The following is an 11,451-nucleotide window of genomic DNA, read 5'->3' as shown; positions in this document are numbered from 1 at the left end:
ACTCTCCGAACAGGCTATGTGCCCCATATATGTGATGTTAAAAGTTGATAACTGGGTTTCCAAAGACATTTGGGGCACAGAAAGTACATTTATATCCTTTGAGGCTAGTAAGAAATATGTTTGAAGGTGCCCAAAGAACAGCTTTGAGGGGGAATGGGGGATCATGAAGGATATTTTTCCCAGTATAGCAACTGTTGCCCAGAGGGGGTTTTTTGTGCTTCCTTTGGACCAAGACTGAAGGAGTTCCGAGGAGCTGACATTGATGCACATCGGTCTATTTTCAACCTCATTAGCTATGTAAGTATGCTTAGGAACCACTGAAGGACTGTGAGAGACAACATCACTCCATGAATTCCCAGGCTGTAGACACAAATGCATATCGTACATTTACATCCATTTCCAGGATCTTTTTTCTTATTTTATGCCTGAATAAACTTTCTGTATATAAATCTCCGATGGGCAGACAAAAAAAAAGAGAAAAAAAAGTCAAGGCGTTCGCTACTAGCTCTGGTATTGTCAAGTGACTTAAGGCAATGAAGGGTCTTCTCATCCTTCACATGTCTGATTTATAGTGATCTCATCCTCCTGACAATGTCTCCACGCAGCAGTTTTCTAAATGAATAACGCGGCACGTCAAACAGGCAAAATTACCCAGTGCCGGAGCTGAACACGCTGCAAAGCTCACAATATAGTGGTGCCATACGCGCATTTAAAGGTTAGGCATAGAAATCCTTGCACTTTTTTCTGTGTTTTTGGTCACTTCGCCCTCCAGTCATTTCAGAATGTTGCTGAAGTTCAGTATTTGCCAAGTATGTCTTAAAGGAAATGATGCTTGTGTAAAATTCCAATCTGCCACTTCCATGACTTTGTTAAAATCTCCCCAAAAACTGAATGGTGCTTCTTTGTAGCCATGACGGTTATGATAGCAATGGGGTTTCAATATATTGCGTGTATATAGGACTCCTCAAGAACCATTACATCCCACTGATGTGATTGGTGCTCACCTTTCCTAAGCCGCTTATTGCAACACTGGGGCTGAGCATTTGACTATAACAGGCAGACCCGCCTGTTTAGCGCATTCATAATGGGGAATGACTAGCAAGATGCAGCAGTTTCAATAGGACAGCCCAAGTTAATACTATGCAATGAAGTGTTCTAATCTTTGCAATGTGCACTCAACAAGCAATGCAAACCTGCTTATTTATGCAGTTTTCTAATCAGCCAATCATGTGGCAGCATCTCATTTCTTAAAGTATATTTCCATTTTTGCAGTCAAAGTTTAAGAAGCCCTCTCCAAATGTTTAATACATCATTTTAAAAATTGTTTCTTACTTTTAGGTGTATCTTTGTAAAAGGCCTTTGGGCAAACTGCAAGCTACTCCGTATAATTTCAAAGTAAGTCTGTCAATTGTTCTGGACTGACTGATCTAATTGTTTAACCCTTTGCTAGGATCAAATCTAGTTTGCAACTGATAATACAATTTACTAATAATTTACCCAACTTAACATCATATAGGGGGGGAGGTAGGTACAGTAGGATTCTTAACCAAATAAAATGCATTTAAAATGCAAGCAGCAATTTTTCAATTTTTATTTAAGTTAAGCAATGTGATTGGGCACATATAACAAATATAAAATTAGTGTTATCCCAATTTGACTGGAAAGTGGAAATACACTTTAAAATCAGGTCAGGAGATTCAATTATTGTTCAGAGCAGACACCAGAATGGGGAAAAATGTGAGCTTAGCGACAATGGCATTATTGTTGGTGCCAAACAGTCTGATTATAGTATTTCTGCAACTGCTCATCTCCTGAGATTTTCACACATGAGTCTCAAGATGCTACTTAGAATGGTACAAAGAACAAAAACATTCAGTGAGTGTCAGTTCTGTGGATGGCAACCCCTCACTGATGGAGAAGGCAGAGGAGAATGGCCAAACTGAGCTAAAAGTAAGGCTATTGCATCTCAGAATGGGCAAAGCCTTGAAGCCGATAGGGGCCATATACATTTCCCCACCCAGCTCTTAGCAACCTGGGATGCTCTGGCCAGCGTCACATCCAGCTCTTGGCAAACAGTGATGTCAAGGTCGGCAGCAACTGGGCGGGAAGGTGGTCAGAGTTTCCCAGGTCTGCAGGTTGGCATCACTGTTGTGTAACAACAATACCCCCAGGATGGTGTCACTGTTGTGCACTACCAACCACCCAACCCACCCCTACAATCCTATCAACTTGGAGGATAATCTCAAAGGCATGTTTGTAAAATGTGAAATCCATATCATGAAGTATTGAGGCTGGATTGAGAGGTCCAAACCTGCGTTAATATCGTTTTTCTAATAAATTGCTTGATGAGTGTATATAACTGACCTAAAAAGGGGGGTTTATTTTTCTGACAGAAACAAACTTTTAATGTATCACTTTGGCATACCAGCCCAACGCCTCTTCTGTAGAAACTTACCCTTCCCATGCTCCCTCCTGCCCTGTCCACCAACCTAAGCCCTGTAAAATACCCACTTTCCTCCCGCAACATACTATTTCGTACCTGAGTGACCAAACTTCTTGTAGTATCATAAACGTTCAAAAGTCTATTTCCCCTTTAACAGATATCCCAGCATAGAATGATAGTGAATATCAATTTATGTTCAATGAAAATAGTTTTATTCCAAAAATTTGCAAACACCATAAATATACATCGTTCAAACATCTAAAATCCTAAAGTACCCTACTCACGGCTCTGTACAAATGTTTAGACTAAAACTACTTTCATTTAAAGAAATTGATATTCACTATCATTCTATGTTGGGATCTCTGTTAAAGGGGAAATAGACTTTTGAATATTTATTTAGGAGACCCACATAGATTTATTTATTGTTACTAATGTGCAGCCCTCGTCCCCTGTGTATATACTAGTATCATAAACAGTACTTAGCAGAGTCTGGAAAGCTCTTTATGCAGTCCTGTTCTAATTAACCTGTTGTAAAACCTGTCAAGTAAAGAAATACACAGGTTTTTGACCTGAGATCAAACTAGCAAAGCCAAACTCTATACATAATCCTTAGGGATGTCCCGATGGCACTTTTTCAGGTCCAAGTACCAGTACAAGTACATCCCCTCATGTACTTGCCGATACCAATTACCGATACTTGTTCTTAAAGGGACAGGTGACTTTAAATGATCCATAGTACATATACAGCACATACGTCCCGTACACTGCAGTAATAGAGTTACAATTCTCCACTGCTAACATGAATGGATTAAATGATCTGTATGTAGCCCTGTACTATGGGTTAAATGATCCATAGTACATATACAGCACATACGTCCCGTACACTGCAGTAATAGAGTTACAATTCTCCACTGCTAACATGAATGGATTAAATGATCTGTATGTAGCCCTGTACTATGGGTTAAATGATCCATAGTACATATACAGCACATACGTCCCGTACACTGCAGTAATAGAGTTACAATTCTCCACTGCTAACATGAATGGATTAAATGATCTGTATGTAGCCCTGTACTATGGGTTAAATGATCCATAGTACATATACAGCACATACGTCCCGTACACTGCAGTAATAGAGTTACAATTCTCCACTGCTAACATGAATGGATTAAATGATCTGTATGTAGCCCTGTACTATGGGTTAAATGATCCATAGTACATATACAGCACATACGTCCCGTACACTGCAGTAATAGAGTTACAATTCTCCACTGCTAACATGAATGGATTAAATGATCTGTATGTAGCCCTGTACTATGGGTTAAATGATCCATAGTACATATACAGCACATACGTCCCGTACACTGCAGTAATAGAGTTACAATTCTCCACTGCTAACATGAATGGATTAAATGATCTGTATGTAGCCCTGTACTATGGATCATTTAACCCATAGTACAGGGCTACATACAGATCATTTAATCCATTCATGTTAGCAGAATATAATTATAAATGTATTGTCTGCACTGTATTAGCAGTGTATACTCTATATGTACTCTGTAGTACATATTTTTTTTTTTCGAAGCCCGTGGACGTGCATCAAAACAAACTTCCCCCTGTGAACAAAAAAAGTGCAACCGTGAAATCACAGCACACAAAAACGTGCACAAGGGTGCAAGGTCCTTCCAAAGAAGGGACCTACTTTCCCGACCCCCCCGGGGCGCAGGGCTCCTGACAGGGGTTGAGACTGTTGGCCCACCAACCCGAAGGCCGGTGGACCATTCCCGTCGGGGACCTGCCGGAACAGGTCCCTCACAGTACTAGACAGGAGGGATCTCCCGAAGAGATACCCTCCTCCTGGGTGGGAGGAGACAGAGAACCCAATAGGAGGCACAGAATCTCCTCCCAGCATCAGGAATAGGCCCCGAAGAAACCTGCACCTTCAGCATCTGTGGGTCAAACAATGCTTTTAAAAAAAGCCAATCGTGCATCGTGCATTAAGTGCAATAAATAATAATAATAGTGCAATAAAAAATAAATAATAAAGTGCCAGTGCACCACGCTGACGGGCCTTAGGGGCTCTATATGTAGTACATATAGAGTATATACTGCTAATACAGTGCAGGCAATAGATACGGTAGTTGCTTAATATAACCCCCTTAATATAAATAATTTAGCTGGCTTAGAGGTGCCTGCCAGCTAAATTAGAACCCCACCTGGAGCTCCTATCGCCGGACCAGCGCTGCCGCTGACTCGTCCCTGCTCCTGACTGGCTGCTGCAGGTTTTTTTTCTTTTTCTTACTTACCTCGCCGAGCGTCGCGTCACTGCTGCTCCGGTGGGCGGCGCTCCGAGCTGGGTCATCTGGCAGTCTCCGGCCACCTAAATTAGGACACCACCTGGAGCTCACAAGTACAAGTACTTGTCAAAATGCCCTGTATCGGGCCCGATTCCGATGCTAGCATCGGTATCGGGACATCCCTAATAATTTCTTGCTTATTTCTTGCTATGATGGAGCTACATTCATAACATGTGGTTACAATAATGTATGAGTAAATTACAATCAGTTAGACACCAAATACAGCTATGTTACAAGGTACATAGAGCAGCTGGGGCACATTACATCCCCCAAGGTGACTATGAATAAGACCCATATATCATATTTGGTGTTGATCAAATCATAATTTCGCTCTGTTTAATAACATGTTGGTTGTCAGATGGGCAGATGAAAATATATATAACTAAAATGTTGGCGTTATGGGTGTACTCTCCAGTCCCTTCAGAACAACCCTCAGACCCATGGATAAGCTATGTTAATTCTGTAAATACATTCAAGGACCTGAAAAGATGGCTACAATTGGCAACTTGGAGGCGTTTTGTATAGGAATAAGAAATGTCTCCATAAATATAATTTCCAGCTTCTGTGATTGGGTGATTGATTTTCCCACTAGTCTGCACTAAGATGCAGGTAAAGTTTAAGGCCCCATTCACATTGAGCGATTTATCGCGTGATTTTTGCAGTGATATCGCTCATATTTTCCTACATGACCCTTTTTTCTGTGGATTTCGAACGATTTTGCTCCTGATTGCATACAGCCCAATAGGAAAAAGTCGCGCCACAAGACGCACAACGTAGCGCCACAAGTCGCGCAATATCGCACATATAAAATTGCGCAGAAAATCACGTGATTTTCATGTTGCTCTGTGTGAATGGGGCCTTAGTCATCCCCTGCAATAAGAATTTCATGTATGGTAAGATACTACGTAAGACTTGTCTACTAATGGGATGCAGACACTGCACCTTTACTCATTGAAACTGGAAGGCTGACCCTTACATTACATTACATAATTGGTCTGCAAAAGACATGATGATGTAAACAGCAATACCTTCAAAAGCTAGGAATCTGCAACAAAGTTTGTTAAAATTCTTGCAATGTAGATCACTGAGAGGGTTTATTTTCTCAACACAGGTGGAGTTTCCCTTTAAGTCACATAGCTGTTTAGGCATCTGCTTTTTCAATCATGGACAGAAACTGTTTTCTCAGAGAGATGCGCTCCTATTTTCCATAGATGACAGTGATGTATGAGCCCAGTTCTTGTGATTATTCTAATAACACAAATGTGTGCCTGATCTCTGCTCTAAACACTTGGAAATGGATGGCAGCACAATCTCACAATCTCACTTCCATGCAGACGTAGCAAAATGCTGCATCATATTCTGCTGAAGAATTGTGTCCTTCTAGCTTGATGTTTTCTGCAAGTCTGTAAATTGGACATTATTGTGGAGGGTGTGGATGCCATCCTTACCTAACATGCAATAAGTAGCTAAAATCATTGACAACAACATAGGGATACATGATCTGTAGGAAACTAGGGGTTTCACATCATATTAAATTATAGTACAAATCAATATTTTATATATCTGCCTTGAATGCAGCTGGTGGTGCTTTCCAAAAAACAACAATACTAGCCCTAAAAGATGACTGAAAGAGCTGGGGAATTGTAAGGAAGTTCCACTTTGTTCCAGCACAAGCAAACAAATGCATACACAAGTGGTTGCTCATACTATGGCGCTTGGCCCTGTGCATAGACTGACCACTGGAAGAGCAGTAGCGAGCATGTAGCGTGCATGCATGCAATGTGTGCACCTTGCAGTGTGTGTGAGTGTGTGATTAAGCTCCACACTAGTGTTGGCATCAAGTGGCCTATATAAACTGGATAATTACATGGAGTCATTGCTAAACGAGCTTCAGATAGTTCCGGATTACTTGCGACCAGATCTGCTTATTCTGCCCAGCCGTGTATGACTCAGCTGACCTTCTGACCTGGCTCTGGACCTTTGCCTACCTATTGTGACCTTGGTTTGAATAGCTGACTGAGCTTTCTGCCTGGCACCTCACTGCACTGCTGTTACTGACCTCGACATTTGTCCCAGACTCTGTTCCTATCTTCCAAATTAGGACTTTGCTACCCATTTATTACCTACCCTGGCTCAAGTCTTGACTCTGTGCCTATCATGTGCTCTGATACCTCAAGGTTCCTGCGTCTGGTTCCTGCCCAGTGGTCTGCAGTCATCTAGCCCACTCACGTGACAGCTGCACAGATCCGGTAATGCGTGCAACATCAACACTCGTGCCACCCCTTGTCCTAACATTCCTTGTCATCATTTCCAGGGGTGTTGGGCAAGAGGTGTAAGAGTAGTCCCCTCATCAGCTTGGTCTCCACCAGGTACATGACAAGAGATCAGATTACACGCAGCTAAATTAGGCAGAGGGTGCACACACTAGAGATGCTTGCAAGCAGTGCTGGTCTTTCTTAGTTTATTATTATTATTGTTATGCAGCATATGTTAAAGTGAAAAAAGAAAATGAATATATTTGAACAAAAACTTTATAGTTTCCCTTTAAGATGCAGCCAGGATTAGAATTATTCACACAAGGTGAAGATTTGTGCTGCTTTTAGCAGACCAAGCACTTCTAAAATGGTTATATTATTTACAGCAAATTTCTGAATATAAGCATGCCTTTTCTTCAGCGGAAAGTTATTTAGAACCAGCCGGCGGTCTTTCTGCCGTGTCGCATGCCGCGGCTCTCTATCCCTTCACGGGCAGATAAGCCAGCAGGTAGCAAATTGGCCTATATGTACACATACTGGCTTTCTACAAATAGATGCCCATGCATTAAATATGAGATGCTGACTTGTATTCCTTTTTGTTAACTCACAGAAATGATATGTTAGTATGACTAAGCAATTTAAAATAATTAGCAGAATATAATCAAATATTTCATGTGCATAAACATAATTGTTTAATTGCGTTCACTTCAAAAATCCTTGTGCCTGCTCCTATGAGGGTGTAGGGGGTTACAGGCTCAGGTATAGGCTAAACTTGCAGGGTTGTATACTCAACTTTATATTGAACTTAGTCCAAAACTAGTTAAGTGTGTATGGCTGTTAAGAGCCGTTAGCTCTTAACAACCTGGGATGCTCTGGAGGGAAAGGGGGTGGCAGGCAGACATCATTCAGCAGAGCGGCCATGCTCTTCTGCCTGCCATACCCCCACGTGACCCAAAGAAATGCTGTCTGAGGCAATAACCTCAGGCTGCCCATTATAGGGATGGCCCTGGTTCCACTGCACATGAAAGAAGGCCAGCAGGAGATGCATTGAGGATGTTAACCAAAATCACAGCAAAGGCCTACAGCCACACAGGAATAATGTGGAACTGCAGCCACACAAAAATGTGAAATCATCATAGAAAGTCTAATTATTAGTACAGTTCTTTGTTGATTCACTTTACTATGCTTTCGTTGTGTCTACGTGTCACTGGTCAAGGTTGATCTAATTGGAACACCTTGCCAATTTCACTCTTCAGTGCCAATATGCCATACATATGGTTGATCCTCTGTGCTGCCAGAGGTTGGTGAAAGCTTCTCAAAAAGGTCACAGGATATGAGAAAAGCCTGGTTCTCCCCAGAAACCATAAAATTTGGGGTGGGCTTTGCTTGAGCACAGCTCCCAGGTTCTGAACTTCAGGATTCCAGAGACTAGTGTTAGTGGAGCGCTAGACACTCATACAAAAGGATAATTTGCAGGCATGCATTGAAAGAAGTTCTCTGTAAACCAATGAGCCCAACAGGGGTCACATAATTGATGATGCAAATAGCAAATCAAAAGTGAAAGCACTACCAATGTTAAATAGGTCCAGTTGGTTTCCATTTGCCAAAATAAGAGTCACAAGAGTATCCAATGTGATTTGGAGGAACACTGGTGCCCCTTCATCATGGCTTGTAGTGGCAAAATAAACTACTATATAGTACTGGACCGGGATACAATGGTTAATATTAATTTATCATCATGTGTAGGAAGGCTCATTAATTACACTGTCTGATCAGCACACTGAAATATCTTGACTACTCCTGGAACTTTTACTATAACAAATAAAGTCAACTGGACCTCTTGAAGGACTCTTTCTTTTTGACTCTTTTTTTTCCACTTGCCCTTGAGGGTTGTCTGGCTGGCAACAGCTGACAGTTGAAAAGGTCAACAAGAGCATTACATCTTAAGATGGAATCTGTCAAGTTCAGGGTGAAAGGTACAGTACGTAATACTAGTTGAAGAATCATGCAGAAGGTCAGGCCAGGCAGCACAGAAGTAACCAATACAGAAACAAGAGCATTGTAAAAAGAACCCTTTAGAAATGGATGTTGTGATATTCAAGGGGTTCAGGATCACAACAAAAAATGCAGAGCACCACTGAATATGATACAAATTAACAGTAGCATCTTCTAATGCACCAACTTGACCAACATTTGTTCAATATTAATGACAAAACAAACATAACACCCGTCAGGAGGAGGAACAAGCTCCACACAGCTCTCAGGCCAGGGCTGTAGGAAGGGTGAGGCAAATGAGGCACTCGCCTCTGGCGCAGCTGCGAGGAAGCACAGCCAGGGCCGTCCTTTAGAGTGTGTGACCACAGAGCGCCATGGCAGTAGGGGCGCCAGGTGGCCAACACAGCTTGGCCTCAGGGTGGCAGGGAATAGAGGTTATTCGTTATGTCTGTAATTTGGAATTCGGATACATCCGAATGTCCGAATTTACGAAAATTCGTCCGAATTTCGATTCGGAACGAAACAAATCGCACATGTCTAATTATTAGATATGTGCAAAAACGAAAAAAATAATTTAGGACGAAATGGATGAAAACTAGAAACATTTTCATTAGTTTCGGCAATCAAAACTAATTTCTCTGCTATTTTGGATTCAGCCACCGGAGCGCTCTGCGCATGCAACGTCACACGTTTGTCGAGGGGGCACGATTTTCTGCTCTTGCCTCGGGCGCAAAAGGAGCTAGCTACGGCTCTGTCTCAGACATCTCTATCTTTTCAGGTCTCACACAACAGCTCTCACTAGAGGTTCCAGAGCTTCACACACAGCCCTCACCTGCTGAAGGTCTCTAAATGTTGGTCTGGCACAGACAGGTCTGGTCACACAGTCACAGGATGTCCTCCAAAAATAGCAGTCCTTGGCCCACCCACAAGATGTCTACTTCAACTGCTGCTCCAGCAGCACTGGCCTACTCAGAGGAATACTTGCCTTACTCCACATGTCCCCTTTGTGGAGAAAACTCAGCTGTTTTTTTTTTGCTACCTGTTCTTCTAGGTACCATTTTCATTGTCAGCACTGGCTCTCTCGGTGTCTTTTACCCCACTTGCATTGTGAAAGCCAGTGCTCCTACCACGGTATACAAAAGAAAGCATATACATAAGCAAAAGATCTATAAAACTACCAGAGAAGATGCCAAGTCATAATCAGGTCAAAGAATGTGCAGGATAAATTAAAAATGATTTGTTGATAATTGCAATAGAAAATTGCTCATGGCCCTTGCTTTGCTTTGCTCAGTAAGCCTCTAGACTTGGTGCCCTGACTTTCAGGTAAATAAAAAAAAAATCTGAGAAATTGAAATGTTTCTGCTTGATAAGCGCATATTTTTCTACCGCTCCTTCACAGCAGTGGATGTTGTAATGACCAAATATGAAATTTTAAACCTTTAAATAAATAAATATACCGAATAGCTGTTGTGTGGCAACAGGAATTTTCATGGCATCCCACCGGGAAACAACTAACTGAGAGACAAGCTGTAGAATCGGCGAGAATTAATATAGTGGGTCTCCAAATGTAAGCAAAACAAAAACGGCAACCGCTCAAATCAATTCATTACCAGCTTTATAAAGTAAGGTACACACCAACAAAGCATTTCACAGAATAACACGGCAATTTACCAGTACACATACCAACTAGGCAGCAAAACAACAACAAAAAACATTATTTACGTAACAACAGAGGTTTAAGCTGCATAAATTTGCAAATATACGTGGAAGTCACACTGCCTTGCCAAGGCCCCTTCTGTGCAATGTGGTCCCTGAGGCTTCCCCGCTAAACATTTAGCTCTGCTTGCCCAACACAGGGCTAAATGTAGAAAACAACTACCCGCCCGGCACCCAGAAATGCATGTCCCAGGCATCGGGAGATAGGAATTCCACACCACGCAGCAGCCCCTCTACTCCCTATTGCCCCAAGGCCGGGCCTTGGTTGGCCTTGTGGTAAATCCGGTCCTGATCACGGGAGCGAGCTTGGAGCGATGACTACTTTACAAACCACACAGGGACCATGGGGAACAAAAGTGGCCCCCCTCCAGAAGTAAGCACAGTGTCAGTACCAATTCAGAGATGATTGGAGGATCTACAGCCTACTGATACACAAATAAGATACATTTTTGTTCATAGTTAAGGTACTTGAATATATTTTTAAGATTTAACTTTAGTTTAGTGTCACCATAAGAAGCAGGGACAAAACGTTTTTGGGAACATATGTAAAGATACAAAATAATAATAATAATAATAATAAGTATACACAGTATATATATATATATATATATACAGGTGAAACTCGAATAATTAGAATATCATGCAAAGTTCATTTATTTCACTAATGCAACTTAAAAGGTGAAAC

General features: G+C 41.7%; 1 protein-coding gene across 3 annotated transcripts in view; it reads right to left on the bottom strand.

Annotated features, from left to right (window-relative positions):
* LRFN2 (leucine rich repeat and fibronectin type III domain containing 2) overlaps window positions 1–11,451 on the bottom strand; it is a 93,610-nt gene that overhangs the window by 57,860 nt on the left and 24,299 nt on the right. The window lies entirely within an intron of this gene.

Source organism: Nanorana parkeri, unplaced genomic scaffold (assembly GCF_000935625.1).
Source record: "Nanorana parkeri isolate BGI_ZX_2015 unplaced genomic scaffold, ASM93562v1 scaffold385, whole genome shotgun sequence".
In the NCBI taxonomy this organism is placed as follows: Eukaryota; Metazoa; Chordata; class Amphibia; order Anura; family Dicroglossidae; genus Nanorana; species Nanorana parkeri.
The sequence above is the reverse complement of the archived record's forward strand: the minus strand, read 5'-3'. Positions and strand labels throughout refer to the sequence as shown.